Source organism: Propithecus coquereli, unplaced genomic scaffold (assembly GCF_000956105.1).
Source record: "Propithecus coquereli isolate 6110/MARCELLA unplaced genomic scaffold, Pcoq_1.0 Scaffold15, whole genome shotgun sequence".
Taxonomy (NCBI): Eukaryota; Metazoa; Chordata; class Mammalia; order Primates; family Indriidae; genus Propithecus; species Propithecus coquereli.
The window spans coordinates 4,204,825-4,219,730 of record NW_012139413.1 but is presented as its reverse complement, the minus strand read 5'-3'; the positions used below and the strand labels follow the sequence as shown (position 1 = coordinate 4,219,730).

At 44.0% G+C, this 14,906-nt stretch overlaps 1 protein-coding gene across 1 annotated transcript in view; it reads left to right on the top strand.

The window, feature by feature from the left end:
• Positions 1-13,519: 13,519 nt before the first annotated feature.
• The window catches only part of SLC7A14 (solute carrier family 7, member 14), a 106,330-nt gene continuing 104,943 nt past the window's right edge, over positions 13,520-14,906 (top strand). The window contains exons 1-2 of the mRNA XM_012640226.1: positions 13,520-13,677; positions 13,951-13,955. The gene's annotated coding sequence lies outside the window, so the exon portion shown is untranslated. The remainder of the gene's footprint in view (positions 13,678-13,950; positions 13,956-14,906) is intronic.

Here is a 14,906-nt window from a genome sequence, read left to right as displayed (position 1 = left end):
TACCTGTTTGTATTTTATATCCAAATCATTCTGGTAATAGAAATCAATTTTAGAACATAGAGCCAAACATTCTAAGATACTTAAGGAGATTCAGAAATCACTGCCTGGCTTTAAATATCTTAGTGTCATCTCTAAATCATCTTTCCTAGGATTAAGAATATAAAGAATGATGCCTGTAGTCCCAGCTACTCTGGAGGCCGAGGTAGGAGGACTGCTTGAACCCAGGAGTTTGAGGCTGCAGTGAGCTATGATGGAGCCACTGCCCTCCAGCCTGGGTGACAAAGCAAGACCCAGTCGCTCTTAAAAAAAAAAAAAAAAAAAAGAATATAAAGAATGCTATTCAAGGTGTTTATAGACTTCTAAAGCATAGAAAAGAAAGCTTCAGAGATAAGGTCTTCCTATTATTATCCACTTGTAAATTTACTAGTTACTGCAGGCAGCCAGGGAAGTTACCATTTAGTAAGCAAATACTATCAGCCAGATATCATTTGGCACTGTATAGACACCAGGTTATATAACCATGCCCCAAATATTATGAGATCAATGCTATTATCCTGTTTGTCTTATGAAAAAACTGAGGATAGAAGAGGTTAATGACTGGTTCAAGGTTACATAGCAAGTTGGTGTCTGTCTGTTCCAAAGCTCATGGTTTTTACCTCTGGATATTCCAAGGGGAATAATTAGTACAGTACCTTATACTGCAGAGCATAATCTCTCCCCACATGACACTGTCCTGGAATACTGAAAATGTTTCTAAAAATAACTCCTCTGATCACAGAGGCATCCATCTGGTCTTTCTCCAGCTATTCCAAAGTCATTGTTTTCTGTGCTCAGCACCATATATCTCAAAGCCACTGCTGCTGCTTTTTTTCTGCAACTGGAGACTTGGGATAGAATATTTTCCAAAGCAAATCTGCTGTTATGGGTGATTGCTCTGAAATCTCTATTCTTTGTTAAATGATGCCAGCCTTAAAAAAAAATAGTACTAACATTTTCATCATAAACTAGAAAAAAACTACTAAATTCAGGATCTTTTCTTTGATAATAACAACTTTGTGAGGTAAATAAGGTAAATATTATTTTAATTCCACTTACCCAATGAGAGAGGCTAAGTTTCATATACGAGATACGGGACTTGCCCAGAGTCATAGACAGGATATGGCAGAGCCACGCCTTAAACAATGAATGCCAAATCCAGTGATCTTTCCCCAGCCTTCTGCTATAAATGGCCCAAGTCTGCCTGAAATCCTTTGTAGAATGAGGATAAACAGATAATATGTCAACGTAGATGGGAAAGAGAGAGAGAAAGAGAATACAATGATACAATCCCACTCTGGTGGGCTTTGTTTGAAGTTGCCTCCCCGATATCCAACTCCTGTTCCTTGGTAACCACCCATTTCACTCAGCACCCATATGTTTGAGGGGAAGCTAATCTCATCTAGCTTCTGGGGTAAGTAGACAATTATCAGCATAATTCAAACATCTGGTTAGAGCTTTTGGACAGGAAAGGGTATATGACATAATCCAAGTCAACAGGACTGCAGAGGATGTTTTCTTGGGGCTCATGGGAAAGAAAGGCCTACTCTCTCCTTCTGGATGGCATATAGGGCAGATGTAGAGCCTGGAACCAGTCTAGCCATTCTGACACCATGAAAAGTAGTTCTTTTTGATGACTGTATTAAGCCCTGAATCAAACAAACCCTGAGCCCTGCCCTACATATGATCTATAGTATCTGTCTACCTATCTAACCATCCTTGTTCTAAAAGAGAATCTAAGGCAGACATGGGGTTATAAGAGCCAATAAATCCCCTTTGTTTTCAGGTCAGTTTGAGTTGGGTTTTCCTTCACTTGCACGCAAATTCATTCCCACTCATACATATAAACATACTTTTATACATATTTGGATAAAAATGAATTACCTAGAGCTCAGTGGTAGTTACAACTAAGTCATTCCAACGCCACTGCCCTTGAACATAAATAACTTGGCATCTGGTCCATTGCCTTCTGCCACTGTTCAGATTGACAGCTAGAAACAACTTGCCAGTCTTCTTCCTTCAAGCAGTCCTTTCTTCTACTAATTCTTATGCCATTAAAATAAAACATTTTCATGAAGGTGAAATTAATTAGCACACTTAACATCTTCATTAAGAGTTTTTGGGTCCAGCAAGGTGACAGGTTGAGCTAAGGGAAGCGGAGAATCAGGTATGATATTTTGACAACTAATAAATGACAAGAAGACTGATGTCTGGGTCATTGTATAATTGACTTCAGTTGATGGCATCTAAGAGCTGATAAGATGCTATGCGGAGAAAAAAACTTGATGAAGTTTAAAGCATTGAACAAATGCAAAGTGGTACTATTAAGAAGAAATGTATTCACTGTTATTGTCAATATGGCAGTTTCTAGGGGTGTCAGAAATCAGGCAATACATTTTTTGTCCTTATTTACAAATAACTTTAATGAAGTCAAGTATGAATCTCTAAGCACAAGACTATGATTATTTCATGAAGTGATTTGAGGACTGGATCACTTAAGTTGAGCATTCTGCTCAAGAAAAAGGATTCTATGGTCAATAAAGTTCGAAAAATGCTCCATTGTTTTCACCTGCTTAGAATCTATTTCTTTTTCTTCTGGTAACAGTGTGCCAACCACACTCCCAGTCCGTGTGATTTATGGAGTACTAACCCCACCTCCCAGAACTATGGTGGGCATAGGGCATGAACAAGACAATTATCATATTCCATTTCCCTAAACTTAGCGATTGCTTAAGTAATGGGCAAATGACACCAGTCAGTCCAATGAGAGTCAGCTCTGGTACTTGTGCTAGAACTGTTGGAAAAGAGGTAGTCTCCTTCCACTGGGGTTGTTAATCTGGTTTTTAAAAAAGTGAGCCTGGCCAGGCAGGTTGGCTCATGCCTATAATCCCAGAACAGGCATGTTGGGAGGCCAAGACAGGAGGATTCCTTGAGGTCAGGTGTTCAAGATTAGCCTGAGCAACATAGCGAGGCCCTGTCTCTACAAAAAAAATTTAAAAATTAGCCAGGCATGGCGGTGCATGCCTATAGTCCTAGCTACTTGGGAGGCTAAGGCAAAAGAATTACTTAAGCCCTGGAATTTGAGGTTGCAGTGAGCTATGATGACACCACTGCCCTCTAGCCTGGGCAACAGAGCAAGACACTTTCTCAAAAACTAAAAAAAGTGAGCCCAGAGCCATTGGTGGTCATTTGCCACTTATGAAGAGAGCTAGGCTAAGGATGCAGCTAACTCAGAAATAAACAGAGCTGAAAGATGAAGACAGACACCTCATGATGTTCTTTCAGCACCTGGACCCAGCTGTGCCTGAAGTCCCTGACTTTTCAAATACATGTGCCTACCACTTAGAAGGCCAAACACAGGGAAGACTAAAAAGGCCAGGCCACAGCCACAATTCCCTTACTGTGCACTCAATTATAAACCACAGCAAGATCTGCAAACTGCTGGGCACCACTTGCTTCTCGCAGGTCCATGTACTCTTCATTCATATACATCATGCCAGGGTGCACACCACAGAAGGCTTTCTCAGTTCTATTAAGCAACTGAGGATTTTAAGCAGTTCCGTTCCTCCTCTCTTTTCTTTTATCTCAAAGCCCCAGCCTGCCCACTATACACATAGTAGATTTTTCAGGAAATATTTTTTTGAAGTTTGTTGAACACATTTTCCATAGGGAAATTGTTCAGAAGTTCTCTCTGAAGAATGCATAGGTCAGATTTTGCCTTTAATTTAGTCATTCAGGGTTTATTTTGACTAAAATAGTCAACAAATGACTGAGATCTCTGACCTTCCTGAACAGTGTCTGCTACCTAGTCCACACCCAATAAGTGTTAACCATTATAAGTTTTGTTTTTAAAAGTCTCTTGGATTCACACCATTTAGGATAGCCTTTATAGTGGTTATTTTTATTTAAAAAAATTGAAAATAACAAAAAAGAACAAATGTTGGCAAGGATGTGGAGAAATTGGAGCCCTTGGGCATTGCTGGTGGGGAATGTAAAATAGTGCAGCCACTGTGGGAAAAAATATGGCAGTAGATATTAACTCAAAATATTAACTGTAGAATAACCATATGATTGAGACATTCCACTTCTAGGTATAGACCCAAAAGAACTGAAAGCAGAGTCTCAAGGAGATATTTATACACTCATGTCATAGCAGCATTATTCACAATAGCTAAAATGTATAAGGAACCCAAGTGTCCATCAATGGATGAATGGATAAACAAAATGTGGTATACACAGACAATGGAATATTATTCAGCTTTAAAAAGGAAGGACATTCTGACACATGCTACATGTTGCATGGATGAATCTTGAAAACATCATGCTAAGTGAAACAAGCCAGTCACAAAAGGACAAATATTGTATGATTCCACTTATAGGAGATATCTAGAATAGTCAAGTTCATAGAGACAAGAAAGTAAAATAGTAGCTAGCAGGGGCCAGGGGAAGGAAAGGGAGAGTCATTGTTTAATGGGTATAGATCTCAGATTGAGATGAATTCTGGAGATGGATAGTAGTGGTGGTTGCATAACAATGTGAATGTACTTAATGCCACTGAATTGTACACTTTATGATATGTATATTTTACCTCAGGGAAATGTAAAAAAAAAAAAAATGTCTTCTAGCCTTCTTGATAAGGCTGAAATCTCTCTCTCACACACACACACAGCCCCCAACACACACACACACACACACACACACACACACACACGCACGCACGCACAATGGTTTTTTTTATTTGCATCTTCTCCAGTTCATTCAGGTAAGCATTTCCTCCAACAAAGGTCCTAAAACAGCCCTAGCCTCATCAGGTGAAGCTTCAGACCACAGTAATCATTTCCGTATCTCACATTGTTCGCAGTTACGTTACCATCCCTTCTCTAACTCACCCTGACATAAACACGATAATATACAGTTTTGGATTCCTTCATCTTGTAATTCACTTACCAGATATGAGAAAAAAGCCAAATTCTCAAACTATTCAGTGCCACTCCCTTGACTAGACATGTGCCTTCTCACAGCCGGAGATCACATCTCGATTCTGAGCAGGGCAAACACTCTACTGCTGCTCTTTCACACTGACCCCTTTTCTCTTGTTTGATGAGGACTCCTAACCAACTGAAAGCATTGGCATGTATGGGGTAGCCCCAGTTTCATGCAGAGCTCATTTATTATAGCAAATAATCAGAGATGTTAAAGCTACTTACAGAATTCAAAGGAGATGGGCGCTTGCTTGTTAAACCAGCCATTGTCAGCATCTGCTCTGGACAAAACAATTATAGTCTTTAAGCTATTGTGAGATGGGATTAAGTTTGCCTCATTTCCCGTTATAGCTTAAAGTGCTTCTTCTGATGATACATGAATTGGTACAAATGTTCCCAGCACTAAACATAGTGAAAAGAGCAGCAGCTGATTCAGCCAGTGTAGAAGGCTTAGGGTAGGGGCAGCAGGAAGGAAGCCATAGACATTGTGGCACTGTCGTCATCATCATCACCTTATCTTCAAATTAGAAGGCAGAGATTCCAGAGAACATGCAGAGAAGCACAAGACTGGAAACAGACCTTGTGGATGAAGCAAGCCATGGCAATGCTTGTTGGGGGGCGGGTAAGGGCAAGGGGAGCTATCCTCATTTCTTATAACAGCATTATCCATGAAATAGGTGCCTCCTATTTGATCACCATCTTCACAGAAGATGAATCCTCTATTGAATATTGACATATAGCATAGATGAAAACAAGAAAAAATTCAATGTGTTTCCTCTGTAATAACATAGGGCTTGGCTAGACAATTAAAAACAGGATCTGCAGGGGCAAAGCTGGAAAGCAGTGAGCCAGTTCAGAACTTGGTCCAAGAGGCCAGTCACGTTTCAAGATTTGGAGGTTCGCTTGAAACTGCCCCAAGTCACATGAGAGAGATGTCCCAGACCAGGCTGAACACAGAGTTCTTAAAGGCCAGAGTCCAGAGTGATTGGCCAACCTGAAGACAGAGGGCCGCAGGGAGCAGTGACTCAGGTGGAATGACAGACCCCTCTCAGCAGGACATCCTGGTTTTTGCTTTCAGTCTTCTTAAAGGCACTCCTGGTACCTGACACAAAGAGATGTAGGGAACCTCAAGGCAAGGATGATTAAACACTACAACATTTCGTGGAAGGAGGAGGAGTGGGGTAGTCACACTGTGAACTCTCCCTCCCTGGGGATTCTGAAAACAGACATCTTGGTTGATGGTTTAGACTTTCCCCAGCTGGGACCTGGAGGAGATAAAGACTGAAACGTCATTCCTTTCCTAAATTGTCTCATCACTTCCATCTAATGTGCTGGAACGCTTTGCAAGTCTTTGGTCTTCTTAAGAGCTTTAAGAAATGAGTAAATGGAATAAAATATTCTCATTTTCTAAAAGTCATTGAATTAAACAGGGGAAAGCTTACACGCAGCAGGTGAACACATATCTTTAAAAGGCTGACAGTAATCACTGTTTTACACGATGGATGCTTACTCAGAGGGTAGTGATTTTCCTGCCCATCTCATAAAGGGAATCTGCTGTGGGCATAATTGACCCACTACCAGTATAATCCATTATCCACTTGGTGGCATTTGCATGGGCTGCCGAGACTGGAGCAAGCTAACAATCCCATCACAGTGAGCATCATTTCTTTCCCTCCAATTCTCTCTGTGCTTATTGATATTTTTGTTTTGTATTCAAAGCTGCAGTGCTGGCTGCTACATCAGAATGTGACCTTTCTTACATGTAAAGGCGGCTAAAAAGACTACCCTTTGATCTGTGGTCATTCCTCCATTACCTATTGTTGTAATGGATCATTGGTTGGTGGCAATGGCAAAAAAAAATGAAGTCCATACTGCCTGAGGCTCAGGGACTCTGCCGATGGACCCAGGGACTCCTTTATTCAGCCTGTAATTGAGCTGTTACCCTTCTGATTGCTGCACTGGGTGTGGCTGCTCTCCAGGACTATTCCCCAGAATGTCCCAGGAAAACCACTCAACTCCTGGCCTGTAGACTTGAGTCTATAGAAGAGCTGTTAGAAGAAATCTCTTCCCATTCCCTCGTTTTTGTGAACCACAAATGGAAACTACCATGTCTGAGCTCACTCAAGTAGATAAAAGCTGAGCCTCTTTAGTCCCCTCATACCCATCTTATTGTTAATAACACTGAAAATAGCCGTCAATATTGAGCAACAATATGTGCCAGATACTTCAGGTATATTATTTTCAATCTTCACTACAATTCTGCAGTTAGGCACTATTATCCCCTTTCAGAGGTTGGAATAGTGAGTCTCAAAAAACTTGAATGATTTGCCAAATACCACATCACTAATACGTAGTTGAGTTTGGATACAAATCCAGGTTTGTTTGGCTCCCTGCTTCTCACCATGACTTAGTACATGGGACAATTCTAGACGCCACTGCTCTCAGGCTCCAGAGAAAGACTTCCAAACACCCCACACTAGCCTTAACTATCACGTCCTCCCAAGCCCAGCACAAGATAAACTTCCAAGCATCTGTCCCCTTCTATACTGTGATATATGTCCCTTAATACTTTGTAAAGTTTTCCTAATGTTCATTATAGGTTTTTCATTGTGGGCTTGGAATGTATGTTTTCTCATAGCCTTAGACTATTTATTTCATTCAACCATTGCCCTTAACGGCAGTACATGGAGTCCTATAGAGAGATGTTATCACGTGGTAAAAAAGAATGGGGAAGGGGATTAATCCGTGGGGTGATGAGGACTCATGAATACATCTCCCCTCAGTGGAAGACTGTGGCACCCCATGGAGTAGCCTGTGGGATCAGGATGTTTCAGCTGTTTGTCTGCACATGCCTAATACTCAAAGCCGAGTCTCAGGAATTCCAACGTCAGTGTGAACAGGTGGTCCAGTCTTCCGGACCAATGCTGCCTTGCTCTCTAAGAGTGACTTGCCTAGACTTCTTGGGAGAGATTCTAGGTTTGTAGTCTGGCATTGATCCTGATTTATTCCTACGTTGACCTTGACAAATTATGTAAGCCCTCTGAGCCTCTATTTCCTTGTGTGAAGCAGAATAATAACAACCTGACAAGAATATTATGATGACAAAATCATATCGATGTCCTACTATAGAACCTAACACTTAGAAGAGGCCCTCAAAAAATAAGAGCCTCCTTTTCTTTCCCTTCCTTCTCTTTTTCTCTCCCCGCTCCTACTCAATCACCCTGTCACTTTCACTGACCTCTTTTGATGCCCCTACTGACACCAAAGTTTCCTGGCATCCTATGTTCCCTCTGCCACTATATTGCCTTTCCCCTGTGCATGATGAGAGGGACCCAGGGGGGAAATTGAACTAATGTTGGCCTCACTGGCCTGGGAAGCTTGGCTATAGGAGATTATGAGAGGGATCCAGATGACAAAATCAAGGATTGCTAGTCATGAGAAAACTATCTATATGGTAGAGGCTTTTACTGTTCACCTTATCTGATTCTACCCTTATTCCAGGAAGAAGGAAGTATTATTCCTCTCCAATCACAAGAGGCTTTTACTGTTCACCTTATCTGATTCTACCCTTATTCCAGGAAGAAGGAAGTATTATTCCTCTCCAATCACCTTGTGATTGCAGTTGACTGGGGTCATGTGAACAGTTCTGGCCCACGCGTTGTGGGCAACAGTGATGTGTATCACTTCCAAGACAGAGCATTTAGTTGCTGGTGCAAAGTCTTCCACCCCTAGTCTTGCCTCCCAAGGTGAACTCTGAAGTACTATTTGAGACAGGGCATCATAAAATAGCATAGAGTGACTATGTGAGCAGAGCCCACAGTGGCCCAAGAATGGAAAAACAAGCACCACATGTACTCACCATCAAATCTGTATTAACTGATCAACACTTAAGTGCACATATAGTAATAGCATTCATGAAGTGTCCAGCAGATAGGAGGCGGGAGGAGGGGATGGGGATATTCACACCTAATGGGTGCGGTGCACACCGTCTGGGGGATGGACACTCTCGAAGCTCTGAGTCGGGTGGGGCCAGGGCAATATATCTAACCCAAACATTTGTACCCTCATAATATGCTGAAATAAAAAAAAATAAAAAAAAAAATGCAAGTTCTCGTGTCCACCCCAGACCTTCTGAATCTAATTAGGCATTTTCAAGAAGTTCTCCCAGATGGTTCCTATGCACATTAAAGTTAGAGGAATATTGCTTTAGATGGTACTAGAACTCAACACTAATTGGCCTATAATCCATAGTGAGAAAGTTATTCGTTTTCCACTTACTAAATCTTTCCGATTACTTTATGGAGAAAGTCTCCATTTGATGCCAGTATGTCTTTAACACCTCACTAACAGCTGCTGAATTTCTTTTCTAATAAGGAGAAAGCAAGGTTTAGGTTCCTGGGAAGGCAAAAGTATTTATCATAATTACAATAGCATTATTTTATTTTCATTTTTGTATTTATTTAAATGGTCATCTTGTATTTATGGCACCTGACACAACTTATCTACTTAATGTAGTGACAGAAACCTCTTTAAAATCAATTAATATAGAAATGTGAGTGTATTTAAAGAATCACATAATAAATGGGAAGAAGTTTTTGCTTTAATATTTCCTTCCATGTCAGGGAACTCCATCGGTTTGACATTCCTGACCTCTGACTTCTCTCCACAGGTTTACTCATTAAGCAACTTTACTTAACACTGTGGGGGTGGGGGTGGGGGTGGAAAGAGGGCTATTTCTGATTGTAAATTTGGCTATGAAATGGGCATGCTCAGGTCAACATCCTCCTTCTTCCTCCCGGAATTTAGATACTGAGAGGATAATTTACTCATAGGTAATTGGCTTATAAATTTCCAGTCCAATTGGTAGGATCCTAGCGGCAGGTTATTTGTTCAATATATCTTTATGGTATAACAATGATACACTGGGTTCTAGTTATGTGTCTTATTTTCTGTCCTGCTGCCCAGAGGTACTGCTCCCTTTGGAAGGCTCCAGACCAGCCTCTGGCCAGGCTGTCTCAGTGACTTCGGTTTCTCAGCTTCTGAATCTGCCCAGAAGCAACAGTCAAGGGCATTGATGAGCCCAAGGTCCTTCTAGAAGAAAGCATCAGGTATTCATCACCACGAATCATGAGACAAAAACAGATCATTGTTTTTAAGTCATCTGGCCAATCCCCTAGTGGTCAACCACCATCATCCTAGCAGGCCAATCATGAGGAATTTTAGTGATTACCCTGCTAATGACACAGTTTTGGCAAAAGGCCCTAGGTAAGAGTGCTGTGCACCTTCCCTGGAGACTAATAGCTTTTGTGCCTGGACACCACATTTTCTTATGCCAGTTCTCTACCACTTAACTAAAGTGATGCCCCTTTACTTCTTATTATATTGCTCTGTTTTATTTTCATCATGGTACTTACTTCCACTGTTTTGTTTACCTGTTCATGGTCAGACCCTCTCCCCTAGACTGTAAACTTAAGGAAAGTAGAACCATTTCTGTATTGCTCATGGCTGTATCTTGAATGTTTAGAACATGTTGAATAAACAAATCAACAGCTCCATATTCCAACTGTTGGAACAAGAAAACTAGGATGTGTACTTTCAAGATCTAATTATCAGTGGCTCTGTAATATCATTGTTTAACTCTGGAACTGATCTGTGTGCCAATTTTTGCTGCTGTGCATGGTTCTAAATACCTAACTGTATTTTTGTCTACTGCATTTCTATTTATTGATTCATTAATGCTCTACCTACAGCTAGAAAGTGTTTGCAGTGGCTTATGATAAAGTCAGCAGTCATTAGGCCACAGATAAGAGCTGATAAGTAAGGGAGAAGGACCCAAGGGAAACCTTAACAAGAAATCCTTACTAAGGTGTAACTTTGTATTGCAATCTATGCAACATCTGTCCCCTCAGCTCCCTTTCCTGTCCTTTGCTGGGTAAAATTGACTTGGGCATTCAAAATTGGTTTAAAAAAATTATTTAGAGTCCTAGAGTAATTTCTGGTGAAAATGTTCAAAGTTTTCTAAAATTTATACTCATCCAAGTAACCGTTCATAAGGCACCATATTGAGGCCAAATCAAATGATTTCATGCTTATTCTTCTCTTCCTCATGTTTTCTGGTGACAATGCAGAGGTGGGTAGGAGTCAGAGGCAGGCTTTACCTAACCTGGACAATTTTTCTAGGTAGTATGCATAGGAGCATGGTTGACACCTTCTGGTCTTTTGTTCTCACTAAATATAAAAATGTCCAGATTGGTAATTTCTGAAGAACAACAAAGGGAAACAGGAAACAGGATTGGATTCTGCGAAAGGGTGGGGGATTTCAGGATTTCCTTGGGTTTATTGGCAATAGACTAGAAACACATATCACCATTCAACTGCTGATGAGTATCCGGAAATTGCTCCTGAAATATGACTATTTTTTCTTTGAAACCAAAGCCATTTCGAAATACCAATCCAAATCAATTTAACTACCAAAGGCTGAAAAAGCTAAACCCTGCTGTCCTGAAATACATGCACAAATTTATTTCAGATAGTAAATACTCGTAACCACCGTAATTGTAGCTGGTGTTTTTCTAAAGATAAAAGGCCAAAGGAAAAAAATGGAGATTTAATTCAGAAATCCATCATGGAGGAGAATGAAACAAAGCATGCAGACCTCAAATCATCACACCCCTTGAATTACAGGCACTCATGTAGACTTAGAGAAACACACCAACATTTCAGTACTTGCCTATTCCATGCCAAATCCCATCTTTCTGTCTCTTCACCCCCATAGTGCATCTGGATGAGGGTAGACTCAGGGTTTTCTTCAGTGCATAATATTAATAGCTTGTATTCATTTACTTTTTACCTTTCACAGTGGTTTCTCATGCATTATCCCATCTAAACATCACAACTATCTTATAGAAAAGGCAGATAAACATTTTTTCTCATTTTAAATATGACTCTGAGAGCCTATGTGATTTGTCAAAGATCGTGTGATAAGTAACTAGCAGAGCCTACACTAAGATTCCAAATTTCTGATTCTTTAATTTTACATTTTTTCTGCAATGTTTCACAGTTTCTTGGGGATCCCAGGAGATATGACACACCCTGCAGAACTACTCAGAAATTATGGGACTATCTCCAGACTTCAGGCCTGGATGCTGGTCCAAGGCAGTAATGAGTTTGAAGTAGGTGAACTTACCAATACTGTCCTGGCAACAGTCTGCCATCCTTCTGGGGAGAACCCAGGGTCCTTGGGACCCAGGGTAGACTCACGACCTAGAGCTAGATTTGAATTGAACAACTCCACCTTAGGGAGGGGGTGTCAGTCAGCTAGTATTCTCCCCAAACACAAGCCCAGTGAATTTATTTCCAATGGTGGGGAGTTACATTTCATCAGCTCCCATGTATTCTGAGGGGCTTGTACCAAAGGTACAAGAATTCATGTAGGTACCTCCCATCCAAATCAATCTACGAAATGCATGTTAAATATTTTATTCACTCAGGCAGCCAAGCACATCTGGGTTGGTACCATCTAGTCCCTACCCTTTTGAGACAAAACCTGGCTCTGGGACATTCACCTTAAAAGAACCAAGGCAAAATATAAGACTTTTGTCTCTCCTGTCCCCATTTAGACTGGTTATCTATCTAGCCTGACCTCACAGATGTCTCCTTCCATGTTTAAAAAAGATGCTTTCACTCTACTAGCACATATTACATCCTTTTCTGTTTCCTGAAATTTATTTTAACAGAGGCAGGGGATGAAGGACTCTCATTTACTGAGCTCTAAATATGTGTCCAGTACTGGGCTGGGCAATTCCAAGAACATGATGATTTCTAATTTAAGTGACAATCCTGTGAAATTGTCATTTCACAGATTACAGAAGAAAGTTAAATGCTCGAAGATCATGCAGACTGGAATTCCAGGTGAGTGTTCAAATCTCAAATCCATGGTCTTTGCATCCATAAGATGTTGAAGATAAACTGGGATTACTTGAGCTTTGGAGAAGGAGGTGGGTCTTGTCTACTTTAGGAAGAGAGAAGAAATCAACCTCCACCATCCTTTCTCTCCAGTAGAGCTGAGGGAGGTAGAAGTTTAAGATCAGTAAGGGCTCCGTAGAGGAGGGGGAAGCTTTCGGAGGGCAGGAAGCGGGTCTGAGTAGCCGAGTCTAACAGAGGCGGAGCTGCAGACAGATGCCTTCCCAATACACCGATACTACAAAGTCCTGCCCTCCCCCTGTTTTCCCAGGACAGACAATTGTCCCCATCCCAGTCCCCCTCAGCCTCCACGCAGCCTGAGACATTGTAGGTGGCACCTGGAGGCTCAGGAGGCCAGCGAGGAGTTACGAGCGGTAGACACAGCGGAGTAGGGGGGAGGGGGGTGTCTGGTGCGAGGCGCGGGCTCAGTAATGTAAGGGGTTGGGCGGGCCACGTGACTCCGAGGAGGTGGAGACAGGAGAGCTAGAGGGAGGACTGGCAGGCGCCGGGAGGGGTACCGGGGAGGGGGGCGCGATCTGAATAACTGAGGAGCTGTTCAGCAGCAGCGGCTGCCTGCTGCCTGCCTTTGCCGCCACCGCCACCTCCTATCAGCCGAAGAGGCGGCCCCGCGCTGTAAGTGCGAACCGCCAGCCGCCAGCCCCGGCAGCCGGTGCGTCGCCTCCAGCCCCTCGGGTGAGTGACGGCCCCCTTCGCCGCAGAGAGTCCCCATCCGCGACCTCCGCGACCCAGCGGAACCCCTGGGACTGGGATGATCCTCTCTCCCCGCATGAACCTGGGAGCCGGAGCCGCCGGGAGGGGGGAGCGCGAACATGGCGCGGAGGCTAAGGGCGCCCTCCGGGAAGGGGTTCCCTGCAAGGAGGAAGGCTCTGGGTCGGGGTCCCCCGGCTCCGGCCGGAATAGGGCCCCGACGGCCCGCGGGAGCTGCCAGGCGGGGCGGGGGCAGACGCAGCCCCGGCGCTGCGGAGCGAGAGGCAGAGGACCGAGCCGGGAGCAGCGTCCGGCCGGTCCGGGTCTCGGCACACGCCGGGCCGGCCTCCCCCGCCTTGGCACTCGCCCGGCTCGGGCAGCCCCGTTCTCCGCCTGGGACTGCGCCCAGGAAAGGAAGAGCAGCTTTTCCGGCCGCAGCCCGAGGGGAGGGCGGGGGCAACATCGGCCCTTTTACCTCACAGCAAACTCTTCAAAGGGACTCGGGCTGAGCTCAGAGCCCCGACCAGGCCGGTTGCTCCCCAGGGGCATCTGTCCCCGGAGAGCGGTGACACGCCGGGGCGGCGAGGAGGACGTGAGGGGGAAGTGTCCAGGGAAGCTCTCGGCTGAGAGCGGGCGGCCTCGGGGAGAGCACTCTCGCCTGCGCTGCTTCGCCCCGTCAGGCTCCCTCTTGCTCACCCCAAAGCACATCAATTTCCCACGAATCCAGAGGGCGAGGCGGGGCGGCGTGTTCACTCGGGACGCAGCCCCCAACCTCCTCTCTGTCCTGTCACCCCGCCCCCAAACGTGTATTTTATATTGCGATTGGAGAGTAAGCGAAGGAAAGGCAGAGAAAAGATGCGCGAAGGCTAGAGCAGCAGGGCTCTTGCCTGATCCTGGCGCTCCTCTTGCGCCTACCCGGGTGAAGCTCGGTTCCTTGAGGTCTTGAGCTGAGAGGCTCAGTGGAACCGGCTCTGGCGAAGGGATTCTCGCCTATGTGGCGGGGGAAGTCACTGGCCGGGGTTGACCAAGGGCCACAGCGTGATAACCTGCTTTCCCCTGAGGTATGGGGTCTGGGAGAGCGCCGGGGTCAGGATAACACCTGGCGGGAGCCTGGGCCGCAGAACAGACGACTCGGGCTTGAGGGAGGGCGCTGTCCGCGGTGCTGAAAGTTCTCGGAGGCTGGGGCGGCTCACAGCTAGCCAGCGTTCCTTGCAAGCA